General features: G+C 44.2%; 1 long non-coding RNA gene and 1 other non-coding gene across 4 annotated transcripts in view; both read left to right on the forward strand.

The window, feature by feature from the left end:
* The window catches only part of LOC140613158 (uncharacterized), a 111,355-nt gene that overhangs the window by 11,297 nt on the left and 81,689 nt on the right, over positions 1–18,369 (forward strand). The gene's annotated exons all lie outside the window — the stretch shown is intronic.
* Positions 15,229–15,330, forward strand: LOC140613674 (U6 spliceosomal RNA). Its single transcript, XR_012014566.1, has one exon. It is a non-coding gene; the product is annotated as a U6 spliceosomal RNA (small nuclear RNA).

An 18,369-nucleotide genomic window follows, 5' to 3' on the forward strand; every position in this document is an offset into this window, starting at 1 on the left:
ACCAGCGGTGATGTCATCTTCTCTACCTGAATCCCCAGCCTCAGAGCTGAGCCACCCTGGAAATGCCTCCTCACTCGGTGGAAATTGGAGTGGGGGTGGAAGAGGAAGCAGGCAGGTTAAAATAACTTGTGTCGAACACTGGGGACTGGGAGGGATCTCTTCCCTTCCCAACTCCAGGGCCCGGGGTGGGGTGGTGCTGGTGCTGGTGGTGCTGGTGGTGCTGGTGGTGCTGGTGGTGCTGGTGGGGGCGGGGGGGGCGGTCAGCCCAACTCCTGACAGGCATCCACTTTTCCTGCCTGGGTTTGGTTTCTCTTTCACTTCCTGCCCCCTCCCCCAGCAGCGTCCCCGCGGCCGGCCCTGCGGTCCCCGCCGCTCGGCCTGCCACCGTACCTTGAGCAGCACCTGCTGGCAGCTCCCAGGGATCACGCCGGACGCGGCCGCTGCTCGAGCCCGGCTCGCGGCGCTGGAGTCTGGGCCAAAGCCGCTCCGAGCGGGCCGCCTCTATTTTTACCCCGAGCACCAGCAAGGGCAACTTCTTTTAAGAGCAGCTCTTGATTTTTCCCCCCTTTTGGCAGCTAAAGAATTCAGAGAGGGGGAGAGAAAGAGAGAGAGAGAGAGAGACAGAGACAGAGGGAAAAAAAATCACTATGCAGTGAGTGCAGCTGGGAGGCTCTGAACCCAGCCCTCGGGGACCGGGCCGGGCCCGGGAGCGCCCCCGCCCCCCACGAGCTGGCCCTCTCCGCGTGGGGACTCGTCCTGCCCGCGTCTGCGCTAGCACCGTGGCCCGCTGCCACCGCGGTTTTCACCTAGTGCGGGCGGCCGGATTCACTGGCGACTTCCCAAATCTCCCCACTACTCGCTGGAGCGTTTGCGTGGCTCTGTTCTCGCCTCGAGGAGCAGCCCCTGGAGAACCCGGTGGAGCAGCTTGCTGCGAGAAGGAGCCGGGAGGGAAACTGTGGTACCTTATTTTACTGTAATTGCAAAAGGCACGATGTGCCAGAGATTTATATTTAGACGTTGTATGTTTCTACTTTTATGTAAATGGAGCAATTAGGGCCTGTCTTGCTGCTGCTAACTCCAGTGCTTGTGCCTTGCTGGGGAGCTGGTGTTTTCAATCACAATTAGTGAGCTGGTCAAAAAACAAAGTTCATCTGAGGATAAGAGCTCGGTGGCGTGGAGGGAGGAGAGCCCGGCGGGCCCCCCGTGCCTCCCTGTGGCCTGTGGTGACACACACCTTAGGGCACGGCTAACTTATAGTGGTGTTTACCCGTGGCAGCAGCTGTCCCCGTACAAAGCTGGCATAGATCAAGAAGCAAGAATGTTCATTTCTCTTCTCAGGCAGACCGTCTGTCCTTCGGCTTTCATCCATGCTATTAATTGGTCTCTTTGCTCACTACTCCCGGAACAGGGAGACGGGCCTAGGAAAGGGGGCCGTTTTTCAGGGCTCCCTGATTTTCACGGCTGCTCATGCAGGGCCGTTCGCCAGTGCAACACACGCGCGAGGAGCTGAGCACACCCTGAGCAGGTGACCGGGAAGCTGTCCGTCTGATTCAGCCGAGATGGCACGAGGCTGGGGGTTCAGAGCACCGACTATGCTGCTGACGACTCAGGGTGTTTTAGTTCCTTCCTATGAAAAATCTGTTTCCAAAAAAGCATGATTTCTGGTTCATCCCGTCTGGGAAATGGAACATAAAACGTGACTATGGAGAGAAATCAAAAGGACTCGAGGTGTTCTCAGCAGCTGCCGTGTTATTCTGGGCTCCAGGCAGGAAAACCTTGCCTCGGTGGGGAGCGGTGACTCCCTCGAGAGGCAGCTCGGAATCCAGAAAACGTGGGCAGGATCCAGAGTGATATTTGCTGCAGGGAGATCAGGAGTCTCATCAGATGGCTTAGACTGAATACAGGACTGGCAAGCCCTGCCAGATTCCTGGACAGCCAGAGCCTGCCCGGGGCCTGGGCTGAAGGTTAGGTAGGTAGACAGATTTGCCACCGAGAGGGCCCAGCGTTCCACGGTCCCCATGGAACTGGGAAGCTGTTTGCTTATAAGTGAAGTCCAGCAACGCACGCAGAACAGAGAGGGAGAGGGAAGCATGAAAATTCCTCCCAAACTCATTTAGAAAACAGGAGGGTCAGAAACAGTTAATCCAACACCCGATTCCTAAACCTCACATTTCTCTGAGAACCGCCGGAATATCCCACAAAGCCTTGTGCTGGGTACGCCTGCTCTGTGTTCAGAGTGTTTGGAGATGCCTTATCTAAACCGAGGGAACCCAGATGCTACAACTAAAATGATTAGGGAAATAAAAGAAGGAGAATAAAAACAAACACACAAACAAACCCAACCCGGTAAACCGTTATCCTTCAGTCTTAAAGCAGTGGTTCTCAACCGGGGTGATTTTCCTCCCCAGGAGACATTTGGCAATGTTTGAACACATTTTTGCCTGACATATCTGGGAAGGAAAGTGCTAGTGGCATCTAGTGGGTAGAGGCCAGGGATGCCGCTAAACATCCTGCAAGGCATGGATCAGCCCCCATTCCGGAGAAATCATCCGGCCCCAAATGGTAATCGTTCTGCAGTCGAGAAACCCTGATCTAGAGTTACAATTTTAAAGTTTCACCTAATTCCCTTCCTGTGCATGCTCCAAGGGCCTTGGCAAGTGTGCAAAATATTAATAATTCAAGTGACTCTGCCTCCTCAAGTGTCTTGTGCTTCCTGATTCATGGAGGCCCACACCCCACAGAGATACTGACGCAGAAAGAGTACCCCTCGGGCAACACTGTCACCCCCACTCGCGGTCCACTGCGGCCTCTAGACATTTCCCTGCTGGCTTTGTGCTCGAACCAAAAGCAGAGCCGTGGTGACCAGCAACAAAATGAGATGAGCTGGCCCACGCTCAAGTTGTTAGGAGGCAGGAGACTCATGGAGAAGAGTAAGTGAATGAAGAATGAGTTGTTCATTTTAGCAATTCGGTATCAGATAAATCCACGCAATAGAGAATTCCCCTGAAGTAACATTCACAGAAGTGAGATTACCATGCCTTTCTCCCCGAGCAAACAAATATGATGGAGCTTGGTTTTATTTGTTTAATACCGTAGGGGAATGACACACAGTCAATATCCAAAGAGATAAAACAGAATGCTTTCCTAAATCCTACCGCATATTCCAAACAAGGTCATATTCTCCAAACTTCCCTTTGAAAAGGGAGTGATATGGAGCATTCAAGGAAGGCCGTGCCCCTTCAGGTGGCAGTTTCCTTAAGGGCTGAGGGAACTGGGTACAGGACCCCACGTTCTGGAAAATCATCATCATCAACAAATGTTGCTGAGACCCACAAGAGGGAATTTGCCCGAATCAAACGCCCTTAGAAGTGAACTGCTGTTCGCCACGTGATGAGGCCAACTTGCCTGGCTCATCACTTAGGTCCCTGAGCGACTGGGATCATCCAGAAAGGAGAGTCAGTCCGAGATTGTTTTAAGATGAAAGACACCCTCGAGCGGAATATCTTAGACACCCCGATGCCATTTCATCAACTCCAACATGTGAATCACAGTCTCCTCAGGTAGACGGTTATTTTGGAAGCAGAGGCCTCAATCCACTTCCAAATGATTCAGAAATGCCTGGATTTCTTCCCAAGAAGTAACCATTTAGTACTTAGGAAAAACTCAATATATAGGGAGGAAGAGTCAGTTGTAACATCTACCAAAAAGACATATATTGGGGAAAAAAAAAACCACCCTCATTAATACAAACTGAATAAATAGGACCCCCAAATCCTTCGGGACCAACGTATATTTCCAAATTATTCAGCATAACTTGAGTCTAATCCAATCGGGACACATTACTACAGTGGCAGATCTTCCTCACGCCCCCGAAAAGAATGAAAAATACTCACAAGAGACCAGGTGATGGGTTGTTGTAGTCATTTCTCTCACCTGGATCCCCTCGGGCAATAACTTCCATGTTGGAGCCTTGAGGACATATATGTTTAGCATATAAATTCCACTGGACCCATAAGAGCAGAAATCTTGATGTTAATCCAGCGTTACCTATCCACAAAGACACCCCCACGACCTGTTCCCCAATTGTAACTTCGGAGGGGAAGACGCAGGGAAGGCTGGGGACAGTTTTTTGTGTATCTTTTTTTTTTTTTTTTTTTTTTTTTATCAGTGAATTGCTGTGTCCCTCGTGTGCTGGTAGAAAGAGTCCAAAGGTTCTGCGCCTCTGTGGGAGCACCTGCGAGGCACGTCCAGACCCGCACGATGGGAGCGCCCTCGTTCCGGTCACTGTGTACTTTCCTACTTTTGTGCACACTGACGGGTGCGCTCTGGCAGCGGTTCAGCTCAGTTAGTAAATATTTCCAGGTGCCTTGCTCTCATTTTAGGAAGGTCAAGTTTGCAAAGGTGAACGAGCAAGCAGGACCTCTGTAAGCCTTTATCTGCTTGGAAAAGCAAACTGTGAGCACAGTGTTCTGAGTTTAGAACCTCGGGATTCTCCAACTCATCTTCAACTTCCAAAAAAGAACCGATGGCCACAGTCCCTCTTCCTAATGCTCACTCTACTTTAAAGACGGAGTAGAACCATGAAGGAAGGAAGAGCCATTGTAATCACAAGGAAAACAGCTCATTGTATTAGAAGGAAAAACCCTCTTTCCCCGAGAGCAGGGGTCAATTTGGGATCACTTAAGGAATAGGGGCAGAAAGCCAATCATGTGATTTGGCCACCTCCAACATCATGTAACTGTGAAATGAGAAAAGTTAAAATGGTGTTCCCTGTAGAAAAAAAAGAGTTCATCCAGTAAGTTCCCCAAATTTCAAGGAGCTTTTGTTTTATTAGATGCTCTTAGCTTCATGTTAGTCACAGGGAAAAAAAAAATGCCCACATACACACGCACGACTAAATGTAGTCAGTTTGCTCAGCTGTTGCTGACGTCACTGCTGCCCACTAGGAATGAGTTACTGTAATAATCCCCCTTTTATTAATCATAGGCTGGAGGAAGCAGAAAGTGGGTGACATCATTAGGCAAAAGACCGGGCTAACTCATGCTCCAATTTACTCAGCTTTATTATAACATTTCTCAAGTGTCATATGAAAGCGATTACCATTTCACACTTTCCCCCTCTGAGCCATCATCCCTAACCTTCAATCCAAACTCCCAGAGAAGAGCTTAGCTTTCAGATGGAGGCATGGAAAGGCCAAATCTCACCAAGGGTCCTTGTTCCGAGAAGGAAGGTCCTCCCCAGAACAGCTTCTTCCTTGGCTTAAGATGGAGGTGGCCTCTAGACCCATCGCATCCCAAATGACTCTTGGTTTACACTGGCCCTGGTGACATCTGACTGGACAGGACAACCCATCGTGAAGAGGACCCGAATGATCTGGGTGGATGCAGCAACCCATGGCCTCCTGGTGACTGAAGGCCCAGGCTCTGCACCCCCAGGGATCTGAATTAGCAAAAGGTCCATCTGAAGACGTGCGGAAAGGTGACGGTGAAGGGAGTTGGTTGGGCAGCTGGACTGCCTGGGTTCGCATTCGTCTTCTACCATCTTTAACGTCCGCAAAAGTCCACTGAGTGGCTCAGATCCTGACAAATGAACGCTGGGAATCATGGCACCCCCTTCAGAGGGTTGCTGAGAGGAGTCAGGAGCCGAGCCTACAAAGCACAGACAGCCTGCCTGCTACATAGCAAGTGTTGCTTTCTCCTTTCTCCAGAAAGTTCTGCCCACTGAATTGAACTGTCGGTGTCCTGCTCTGCAGAGCCCTGGAAAGATGGGCAAGCGCACTATGAGAAGCCACCGGGAGAGACAGCTCCCGCCGGCGGGATAGGGCCACACACGATGGTTCTGTCGCTGGCTAGAATGTCACCGCGCAATCCCCAGTGTCCCCACCTGCATCGGCCAGATGCAGAGTTGCTGACAAGCAACAAGGGGATGAAACCAAAAGGAGACTCTGGTTCAAGGATGCTCGGGCGCTCAGCATCAAGCCACTGTTGCTTTTGTAAAGCATTTCGAGCAAGCAAAGTTGTCAGGCTGGTCAGGGGCCCTGGCCCCTCTCCCCCTAACACACATTCTTTGTATGAAATGAGGCAAGTATAGATAAATATAAGAGATGTGAATCCCCTATGAGCATCCTTCCCAGAAATAACCATTGTTAGGATTTTTACATGTACGTGTTTATGTGTGTGTGTTTGGAACATACATATAAATATATGTTCGGGGCTCTTACAGAAGCAATTTTATAGATGTCTTTGCTCCTCCGTTGCTTGCAGGCCCAGCCAGAGGGGTTCTTAAGGAGTCAAAATAAAGCTTAACTTAGGCGTGTGGGAGAGACAGTATGATAGACCCAAGGAGAGGTCTGGGGCCTGTAATACCCGCAGAGCGATGAGAGTGGCTCGCCTGAGGCAGAGTCCAATAATTATCCAGGACGCTTCGGTGCTCAGAGTCACCTTTGCTCAATATTGAGTCGCAGGCGCGCTACTAGGTGAAAGGTTCAGGCTTCCAGAAGGCTGGTCAGGAAGGTCCTGGCAGGCCAGGAATACAACACAGAGCAATTCAAGGATCTCCAAATTGGAAGCTCCCTTTAGGCAACCGAGGATGCCAGGATATCTGCTGCCCCTAACCGGTACCGAGGAGAATAGCACGGACTTTTTCCAGAGCAAGGTAGGGCTCAGGGACCCGGGTGGCCGGGGCAGCCTGTTAGGTGGGAGGTGTGGATGGGGCCACCTGACAAACCCGGGTGTGTGGCCAGTAAGGCAGAGCCAGTGCTGAGGAGGGGGGGACCCCTGGTTTCTAGCAGCCACCGAGGTGGAACCGGGGCAGAGGGGTGACCCAACTCAGGCTGTCCACACTGGGTGTTTGTCAAGAGAGTGACCAGAGGGAACTCTTGCGGGGCGTTCAGGTCCACGTGTCCTTCTTCTGCACAAATTTCTGGGAGACCCAGGAAAAGAATGTGATCACCAGGGATGAGAGATGTTTCCAGCTGAGATCCTGAGGCCCTGGGGAGCATCCCAGGGCCCTGATGGGTAACTGAGCCATCCTGCCTGTGGGGAGAGGCGGAGGCGCCCTCTCCTGGTGCATCTGTACCCAACGTGAAGCCCCGTGAAGCCAGCCTCGAGGGGCACCTTCCTCTCCCTCCTCCAGCAGCTCCCAGTACAAAATTAGGGCTTTTTTAAATGGCATCTATCTTGGTTTTCAAAGTAACACACATTCTGGTAGAAAATGTAGAAAATACAGATGAATATAAAAGTACAAATATCACTTAATCATCTCTCCCAGAAATGATTATTAAAATTATTAACGATTATTAACGATGTTCATTTACACACACATATATACCATGTACCTACCATATATATACGCCATCGATATATACACACCGTGCTTTATATATATACGTAAAACGAAATTGCAGCCATACTGGTAACATAATTTTGTATAATAATTTTCATTTATCATGATATGGTGACTGTTTTCCATGGCCCGAGTCCTTGAAAATATTAATGACTGAAGAGTAATCTATCATCTAGATGTGCTTTTATTTTTAACCCTGTCTACTATTACTGTGCATTGAATTTGTTTCCAAAATTTTACGAATTATAGTACTGCAGATAGATTTTTTTACTCTTTCGAATATATCTCTGATTTTTTAAAATTATTTTTTAAGTTAAATTCCCAGAAGTTGAATTATTGGATCTAAGAGCATGCAATCTTCCTCTATATCACCAAATCGCCCCCCTAAAGAGTTTTACCTCTTTCCATTACAACCGATACCATAGAGGCATGGCTCTTCTCCTGCGTTCTGGCCTGGGTGGTGTTGTCTTTCCCCAGGCCAAATATGATATATGGTTCATGTTAACTTCTGTTTTTTGATTATTAGTTGGGATAAAACATATCATTGTCCATCTGAACAGCTTTCTTCTGAGTAGTTCATATCTTTGCCCATTGTTTATATCTTTTATTTATGAGAACTTGACTCATATAATTTTATATGTTAAATAAAATTTCATTACATATAAATTTATATTATGTATGTATATATTTTAAAATATATCTTACTGTTAACAAGAACTTTTTATATCAAGGACTCTGACCCGTTGTCGGCTACATATTGTTTTAATTTCTCTTGGTTGGTTCTTTGCCCTTTAATTTTGTTTATAGTGTTTCTGACCAAAAAAGAATTTATATTCTTCTGTAGACTGATGTAGAAATCTTGTACTTTACACAGAAGCTTCTTCTCCATCAGGGAATTATTTTTTTTAAGATTATATTTATTTAATCATGAGAGACACAGACAGAGAGAGAGAGGCAGAGACACAGGCAGGGGAGAAACCGACTCCATGCAGGGAGCCTGATGCGGGACTCAATCCCCGGACTCCAGGATCACGCCCTGATCCTCAACCGCTGAGCCACACGGGCATCCCTCCATCACGGAATCAAGTAGATATTCATCTATATAGTTCTCTAAAGGTTTGTTTTTGTTTTGTTTTTTTGTTTTGTTTTGTTTTGTTTTGTTTTTTTACATTTTTGGCAATTCTTTGATCCAAGATATTTGGGCTATATTTTGGCATGCAGAACAAGGAAGAGCTTAACCTCAAAAATTTTTTTCAAAGCTTAATCAGAATCATTTATTGATTCTTCTTTTTTGGAATGCCATTCTTATCACTCAGTGAGTGTGTATAAATATAAACAGTATATACTTCATTCCCCTGATCTATCTGTTGCTGAGCTTTCCATCCCATTCCATTCCATTCCATTCCATTCCATTCCATTCCATTCCATTCCATTCCATTCTCTCTCCAATTTTAAAGTTGTTCTTTTAACTTTTATTTTTATTTTTATGCTGTACACTAGACCCCCGGAACTTATTTATCTTATAATTGGAAGTTTGCACCTTTAAAAAAAAAGATTTTATGTATTTATTCATGAGAGACAGACAGAGAGAGAGAGACAGAGACAGAGACAGAGACAGAGACACAGGCAGAGGGAGAAGAAGGCTCCATGCAGGCAACCTGATGTGGGACTTGATCCCAGGTCTCCATGAGCATGCCCTGGGCTGAAGGCAGTGCTAAACCACTGAGCCACTCGGGCTGCCCAGAAGTCTGTACCTTTTAACTATCTTTACCCATTTCACACACTCCACTTCTGATAACCACCAGTCTGCGTTCTCTGTATCTGTGAGTTCATATATTTTAAATTCCACATATATGAGAGATCAAATAGTATTTGTCTTTCTCTGATTTATTTTGCTTTCCATGATGCCTTCGAGGTTCATCCACGTTGTTGCAAATGACAGAAGGTCCTTCTTTATCGTGGCCGAATAATATTCCATTTTATCTCTATACTATATATTTTTTTTTCCCATTTATCAGTCAGTGGGCACTTAGGTTATTTCCATGTCTGGGCTATTGTGAATAATGATGCAATGAACATGGGGGTGCAGACCTCTTTCTGAGACAGTGGTTTTTTTCTTTCCTTTGGATTTATATCCAGAAGCAGGATTACTGGACCGTATGGTCACGCTACTTCTAAGTTTTTGAAGAACCTCCACACTATTTTCCACAGTGTCTGCACCAATTTATATTTCCACCAACAGTGAAGGATGCCCTTTTCTTCACATCTTTGCCAACACTTGTTGCTGTCTTTTGTCAGTTTGATAAAAGCCATTCTAACAGGTGTGAGGTGACATCCCATTGTGGTTTTGATTTGCTCTTCCCTGGTGACTAGTGCTATTGTGCACCTTTTCATGTACCTCTTGGCCATCTGTACTAGTGTTCTTGTGCACTGTTTCATGAACCTGTCTTTGGAAAAATGTCTATACAGCTCTTCTGCCCACTTTTTAATCAGATTGGTTTCTGTTGTTACTGAGTGGTGTGGATTCTTTACTTTTGCTTATTAACCCCCTTATGAGATATGCAGTTTGCAGCTATTTCATCTTATTCAGTAGGTTGCCTTTTTCATTTAGTTGATTGTTTTCTGTGCAGTGCAGAAGCTTTTTAGTTTGATGTGGTCCCATTTGTTTATTTTTGCTTCTATTGTCACTGCTTTTGGTGTCCAATCCAAAATTTTATCACCAAGAATGATGTCAAGGAGCTTACATTACCATCTATGTTTTCTTCTAGGAGTTTTATGATTTCAAGTCTTCTATTCAAGTCTTTACTTCATTTTGAGTTGACTTTTTGACCCCTAAGACAGGGAGGGGGTCCAGTTTTCCAGTTTCGCTCTCTTGCATGCAACTGTCCAGTTTTCCCAGCACCATTTATTGAAGAGACTGTTCTTTCCTCATTGTATATCCTTGGATCCTTTGTTGCAAATTAATCGACCACATGTGCATAGGTTTATTTCAGAGCTTTCCATTCTGTTCCACTGGTGGATGTGTCTGTTTTTCTGTACCTTTCTGATTGCTATAGCTTTGTAATTTGTAAGATAACATGGTAATCAGGAAGTGTGATGCCTCTGGCTTCATGCTTCTTTTTTGAGATTGCTTTGGCTATTTGGACTCTTTTGTGGTTCCATTCAAAATAGTAGATGCAGTCTCCTTTTTCCTCTTTCCTACTTATCTGAATACCATTTAGATCGTAGTCTTAGACCTTTAGCTGGAGAGGTATGTGCTGGTGGTTTCTGGAGCCCTGGAGAAGAGCTAAAACCATGAGCAGGAGCTGTCAACACAACCCTGTGGCCACTGCCCCTCTGCCAACTTGGGAGCACATCCCTTTCTCTCAGAGAAATACCCTTTAGATTTTTGTTACATGGCTTTAGAATTAAGGGTATTAGAAAGATGCCACGCATGGGGCTGGCTGCTTGCCCCTTGCTGGTCCCTTCTCCTATAATATCTCAGGCATAGTCTGTGATCCTCTTTTGACTGATTTAAAAATAGGCCCCATCGTGAGGCAGTCTGCTGAGCGTCCAACTCTTGGTCGAGGTCATGAGATCTAGTTCCACATCAGGCCTCATCCTCAGCGGGGAGGCTGCTTGTGTTTCTCTCTTCCTCTGCCCCTCCCCACCCTGTTTACACTCTCCCTTTCTAAAATAAATAAAATAAATCTTTAAGAAAAATAGGCTTGTTTGCAGGTCACTTCTTGCCACCCCACTTAGGCTAACTAACCCCCCATCCCAATTGACCTAAATTTGTCACTACGCCTGAATTATTGCAATAACCTCCTAGCAAATATCCCTAGTTCCATCCTTTCCTCTATAGAATGATCAGAACTCAACACTCAAAATGACTCTTTAAAAAATATAAGTCAGATGAGATCTCTCCCCTACTCATACCATTCCATGGCTTCTTAACACAAAGTTCTTACTGTGGCCAAAAGGAGCTACGTGATCCACCTATGCCCCTGACCACATCTTCTCTGTTATCTTTGCACTTATAGTCCACCCATATAGGCCCCTTTGCGATCCTTCCAATATACTAGGCCCACACCTGCCCCAGAGCCTTTGCACTTACTACTCCTGCTGCTAGGAATTTCCTCATTTTTTCCACCAGACAGCTTCTTGGCTCACTTCCTGACTCTCTTCTCAGTTGTCTCCAGTTCAATAAGGCCTTTATTTTTCTTTTAATTTAAATTCAATTAGCCAACATGTAGTACATCATTAGTTTCAGATAATTTATCAGTTGCCTTTAACACCCAGTGCTCATCACATCACATGCCCTCCTTCATGCCCATCACCAAATTACCCCATCCCTCCACCTATTTCTCCTCCAACAATCCTTAGTTTATTTCCTATTGTTAAGACTCTCTCTTGTTTTCTTTCCCTCTCTGATAACTTCCCTCCTTTCCCCTATGATCTTCTACACTGTTTCTTATATTCCACATGAGTGAAACCACATGCTAATTATCTTTCTCAAACTGCCTTATTTCTCTCAGCATAATACTCTCAAGTTCCATCCACATTGGTAAATAAACTGTAAGTATTCATCTTTTCTGGTGACTGAGTAATATTCCATTGTATATATACACAACATCTTCTTTATCCATTCATCTGTGGATGGACATCTCAGGTCCTTCCACAGTTTGGCTATTGTGCACATTGCTACTGTGACCATCGGGGTGTACATGTCCCTTCACATCACTATGTTTGTATCTTTGGGGTAAATACCTAGTAGTGCAATTGTTGGATTGTAAGGTAGCTCTTTTTAACTTCTTGAGGAAGCTCCATACTGTTCCCCAGAGTGGCTGCACCACTTTGCCTTCCTACAATAGTGTAAGAAGGTTCCCCTTTCTCTGTATCCTCACCAACATTTGTTGTTTCCTGTCTTGTTAATTTTAGTCATTCTGACTGGTGTGAGGTGGTATCTCATTGTGGTTTTGATTTGCGTTTCCCTGATGGTAAGTGATGTGGAGCATTTTCTCATGTGTCTGTTGGCCATTTGTGTCTTCTTTGGAGAAATGTCTGTTCATATCTTCTGCCATTTCTTGACTGGATTATTAGCTTTTTTGGGTGTCGAGTTTGATGAGTTCTTTATAGATCTTGGATACTAGACTTTTTTCTGATATGTCATTTGCAAATATCTTCTCCCATTCTGTATGTTGCCTTTTAGTTTTGTTGATTGTTTCTTTTGCTGTGCAGAAGCTTTATATCTCAATGAAGTCCCAATAGTTCATTTTTGCTTTTATTTCCTTTGCTTTGGAGACACTTCTAGCAAGAAGTTACTGTGGCCAAGGTTGAAGAGACTGTTGCCTGTTCTCCTCTAGAATTTTGATGGATTTTTGTCTCACATTTAGGTCTTTCATCCATTTTGAGTTTATCTTTGTGTATGGTGTTAGAAAATGGTACAGTTTCATTCTTCTGCATGTGGCTGTCCAATTCCTCAGCACCATTTATTGAAAGGATTAACATCCTTTTCCTGTTGGATATTCTTTCCTGCTTTGTCAAAGATTGGTTGACCATAGAGTTGAGGGCCATTTCTGGGTTCTCTAGGCTGTTCCATTGATCTATGTGTCTGTTTTTGTGCCAGCACTACACTGTCTTGATGATTATAGCTTTGTACTATAGCTTGAAGTCTGAGGTTGTGAGGCCACCAGATTTGATTTTCGTTTTCAACCTCCTTCTGACTATTTGGGCTCTTTCCTGGTCCCATACAAATTTTAGGACTTTTTGTTCAGCCCTGTGAAAAATGTCAATGATATTTTGATAGGGTTTGCGTTGACAATAAAGCCTTTCTTGGCTGCTTATTAAAATAGCAATTGACTCTACCCTAATGGAGTGGAGTCCACTCCCTAATACCCAGCCTGTTTTTTTTTTTTTTTTCATTCTGCTTATGACCTTTTCAGATATTTCTTTGCTGTCTACCTGACAATATAAGAATAAGGCTAGGGACACTGTTTTGTTAACAGCTAAATCTCAGAACCTAAGATTGTCCTTATACTTAGTAGCTCCTCGATAAATATTTGTGGGCTGATGAGGGAATCCTAAGCACAGGTGGAAAGATTATCTGTAAATATTAGGGAGAAAAAACAAAGTGTGGGCATAGAGAGATGTGGTTATAACTGACAGAGTAGGGAATTAAGAGAATTCTTATTAATCATAATTGATTTTGCAGTGAAAAGGGAAGGCCAGTGCATCTGCTGAGAGTGATGAACCTTTAGGTGGTGGAGGCAGTAAGTGGCAGGTTTGGGGAACCAGTTGAAATTTTGTAATGGTGGCCAAAGGAGGTAGGAGGCAGAGCTAATTCAGAGCTAATTCAGAACAGCTTCAGGCATTCTTAAGGATCCTTGAGGTTGAACACACTAAAGTTTCAAGGGGCACTAACCACATAGCTGTTCTGTCTAATCCATCAGTGTCCTTCACCACAAGGTGTAGAAGAGAAAAAGTAAATTGTTTAAAGCATTGCTGTCCAGTAGCACCCTGTGATGATGAAAATGTTCCATCATTGGTGCTGCGCGATAGTCATTGCAGCCCACGTGTGCCTGTCCTGACTGGCTACCACATTGGGCAGCACATGTGGAGGGATCTAGACTCAGGTTCTGGTGGGGCAGGAAGCCAGGAAAGGGCAGCAAAGAGTGGAGCTAAAAGGAAATGTCAATAAGGAGGTGGTAGGTGACTTCGGGGATCTGGACGTGGCAAAAAGAAGTGAAGCCAGAAAGCAACTGATCGTTTGTGGAAAACATAATTATCCAGGAATCAGCGGCATTGGTGATGTGAAATGGTGTGTTTGGAGCCAGAGAGAGTTGACAGGAAGTGTTTCTCAGAGAACGGAATATCGAAGTTCAAGATTTCAGAAGACGAACAGTTCTAAACAGTGAAAAAGTACAAGATGTGGCCATGGGGATAGATTTCTTATGTGGAGCAAGAATGAAAAATCCTTGGTGTTAAGGAATTCAAAGATCTGTAGGAGAGGATAGGATGAATTAAAAAACTGAGGTGGGGTTAGGCACAGAACATGTGCAACTGGATACCCAATGCCTTCAAGCTGATTTTATACGAAAGTGAAAATGTAATAAAGGTGATGCCATTGTTAGTTATTATTTGTCAAACACCTCTGCTGGGCTTGGGTCAATATGCTTGATAAATGTGTGATCTCCTTCAACCCTTTGAATGGCCTGCTCAAGTAGGTTTTCATATCATTGCTATTTACAAATGAAGCCACCGAGGCTCTGAAACACAAAATAACTTGTCCAAGGATGTGCTCTGGTGGAGCCAGGATTTTAATCCCACTAAAGTCCATGCATGTTACCTCTAAACTCAATTGCCTTCTTACTCAGAGCAGCAGTGGGTAGCAATAAGAATCCTGAGTGGCTCCTACCCACTCCCAGGTTCTGAAGGATCTGGGAGTGACAGGAAAGTAGGCCTGCTTGAGTGGAAGGAGAATGTCCACAGAAGACTCAATGTCAGCATCTAGATGGTGTAGTAAGCTTTTAGGGTGAAAACAGAGTGATTGGTAGCTTACCCACAGTGGAGCAAAGTGAGTGGGTATAGTGTAAAGAGGAGGTGTGGAAGCATAGAGCCCTTTGGAAGGGATTACTGGGAAGGACAATTCTCTGAAGGCCTTGATTTGGGATGGAGAGAAAGGCTGACAAACATTAATTGACCTTAAACTTTCATACTTAAAATACAGTATATGTGGTATCTCTATATTCATTTCTCATGACATGAGAAAACTTTTAAGTGTAGTGATTACCTGTATTAACAGATATTAGAAGGGAACTAACAAATACCTACCATTTTCTTCAACGTGGATGGAACTGGAGGATATTATGCTGAGTGAAATAAGTCAATCAGAGAAAGACAATCGTGCTCGCTTCGGCAGCACATATACTAAAATTGGAACGATACAGAGAAGATTAGTATGGCCCCTGCGCAAGGATGACAGAGAAAGACAATCATCATGTGGCTTCACTTATATGTGGAATATAAGAAATAGTGAAAGGGATTACAAGGGAAAGGAGGGAAACTGAGTGGGGAAAAATTAGAAAAGAAGACAAACCATGATAGACTCCTAACTCTGAGAAACAAACGAAGGGTTACAGAGGGGGAGGTAGGTAGGGGGATGGGGTGACTGGGTGATGGGCACTAAGGAAGGCACTTGATGGGATGAGCACTGGATATTATACTATATGTCAGCAAATTGAATTTAAATTAAAAAATTAATTAAAAAAATAAAGGAATTAATGATGAAAAAAATTAATTTATGAGTCCCTGGTTTGCATAATAGAATTCAACTGGTTTTTGCTGTACCTACTTTCATGAGGATATTACACAAGGTAGAAATTTCCAGAAACATTGGAATAAGAGTGGGAATGAGTCTTAATCTACATACATTTGTGGTCAGGATAGGTAACTTACTTTGTTTTTCTATAATTGCATTGAATTTCTACCATGAGCCTTTAGTTTGCCAAATGCCAGTGAATGAACCTCACTCAATTTGGCATCTCCCAATTGTCCCTTGAACCTAAATTCTGAGATGGTGGAGAGTAGTGAGGGGTAGGAGAGGTCAACTAGTTTCCCAGTCTCATGGGCTGGAATGCATGGAGGGATCATCATCTATTTCACCTGCGTCCTCCTCAGATGTCTTGGTCTAGGCAGGTCATGGCTAAATTGTTCCTTATTCTTAAAAAAAAAAAAAAAAGAAGGAGAGAGAAGGGGGATGGAAGGACAGAGAGAGAGAGGGAGAGGGAGAGAGAATGTCAGGCAGACTCCCCAGGGAGCCCGGAACCTGATGTGGAGCTTGATTTCATGATCCTGAGCTCACGACCTTAGCCAAAATCAAGAGTCAGGCACTTAACTGACTGAGCCACCCAGGCACCCCTCACTTGCTCCTCATTCTTAATTTGTGACATCTTAATTATTTTGCAAATTATGTCAGTATAACAAAGCAAGAAATATAAATAATGGGAAAGTCTCAGGGAAATAAAAGCGAGTTACATTTATGTCTTGGTAAATAGTATGAGTTTGCTGCAGGTACAATTTTTCAGTGCAAAAATTCATGTGCAAGGCTCATTCCATTTCTTTAGTTCTCAAATCAACACACATCAATGGCAAATCAAATCTCCATTATGATTTTTTGCCTTCCCCTCATTCTAATGTTTCCTGGGTCTTAGTCAAAGGAAAACCCCTCTATTCCGAGGTTCCCAGCTGGCTGGTGCTGGGGCCATAAGGTCCCAAAAGGTCTGACACGTTGCTACTCTCTCAGGGCACCTTCCAGCCTCCTGCAAGTCTCCACTGCTCCTCAAGTGGGTGCCCACTTCCATCCACCTCTCCTTCTCTGCCCTGGGCCATGTCCACTCTTCCCTTCCTATTCCAGAGAGCCACCGTTGCCTTTCTCAAGTTTAGCAGGAGTCTGCCCCGCAGAAACACCCAGGACAAAGATACACAAAAGACCTGGCTTTCTTCTTCTCTTTTGGGGAAAAGAGAATGCTAGGGAGGACAAACTCAAACCAGCATTAAACCAGACTGTATTCACCATTACATACCTGATGAACCCTGACTCTATGAATTCACATACTAGTATGAGAGTTCAGCCTGGTAACTAAATAAATATCCAGAAGTTAGTATACTATTCATAATAAAAAAATGGATAATACCTAGAAATCATTTTAGAAGGTAGATACTTCTTCACCCTCCATTTTATAGATGAAAAAAAACCCCACAGTAATAAAGTGAGTGGTCTAAATTTACACAAGTACACAGTGGCAGAGCTAAGCTACAAATTCAAGTCTATCTAGATCCAAAATTTATGCACCCAATCACTATGATACATTGGTTTAAAAATCAATACATACACATATATGTACACCTCCTGCATTCGTTGAGCATTTATTATATGCCAGGCACCTTGCCAAACAATCTGCAGACATTATCTCTTAATCCTCTAATATCTACTGATAGAGGACTTATTCATTCCAGTCACACAGAAATCAGGCAAAGAACTTGACAAATTCATTTCTCACTTATTCTTGAGCAGTTATCTGGCTTGTTCCCAGAATGACATTAAAATCATTCTTACAAATACTACCAAATAGCATCCTCTATGTAGAACATTCCAGTGCACTGGTGTCCATCCCTGACCACTTCCTTCCCAGGCCTCTCTTGTCCCCTGGCCATTTGACACTCTGGTCCCAAGATCCCCACTCACTGAGTACTCCTTCCAAGTCTCTCCCTCAGGCTACCTTGGCCTTGGCATCAGCTCTTCTCTGTCTACACTCAAGACTTTCTTTGAGTGCATGTATCCACTCTGGCTTCAACCAATATGTGGGTGATCCCTAAAGCTCTCTCGGGCCCAGCCTTTTCTCTGAGCTTCAAGCTTATTAAGTCAACCATCTCTTGATCTTACTCATTCTGATATCCTTTGGGCACCTTCAACTCAACATGTAAAAAGTGAACGTATCTTCTTCCGGGCAAAACCTGCTCCTACTTCTGCATTTCTGATCTTGGTTGTTGCCATCCAATCACTGAGAGTTACCCCTTGACTATTTTCTTTTCCTCACAACTAAATACACTCAATAACCACATCATACTCATTTACCTTCTAAATATTTCTCTGATCTAATCCCATTGTTCCAGTAAAAAAAAAAAAAAAAAAAAAAAAAACCTGGGAGGGTAATAAAGCAAGACATCAAGACATTGCGGGTTAGGACCATAGCCCAGATTCCAGTAAAATGAAATCCCTCAACAAATGTTAGTTATTATTTTTACTAATACATAAACAATAACAACCACCACCACCACAACAGAAGCAAACTGTGCCACCACAGCCTTTGACTGCTAATTAATCAGATGTTGGCACTTTGGGATTAATGCTTCCATTGTTTTCATCTTTCTTTCTTTCATATTTTTTCCATATCTCTGCTCTGTGTTTTGAGAGACATCTTCAACTTTACCTTCCAGCCCTTACTTTATTTCTGTTTCAACTTATATTTTTAATCTGTAAAAGCT

The sequence above is a fragment of the Canis lupus genome, chromosome 21 (genome assembly GCF_048164855.1).
Source record: "Canis lupus baileyi chromosome 21, mCanLup2.hap1, whole genome shotgun sequence".
Classification (NCBI taxonomy): domain Eukaryota; kingdom Metazoa; phylum Chordata; class Mammalia; order Carnivora; family Canidae; genus Canis; species Canis lupus.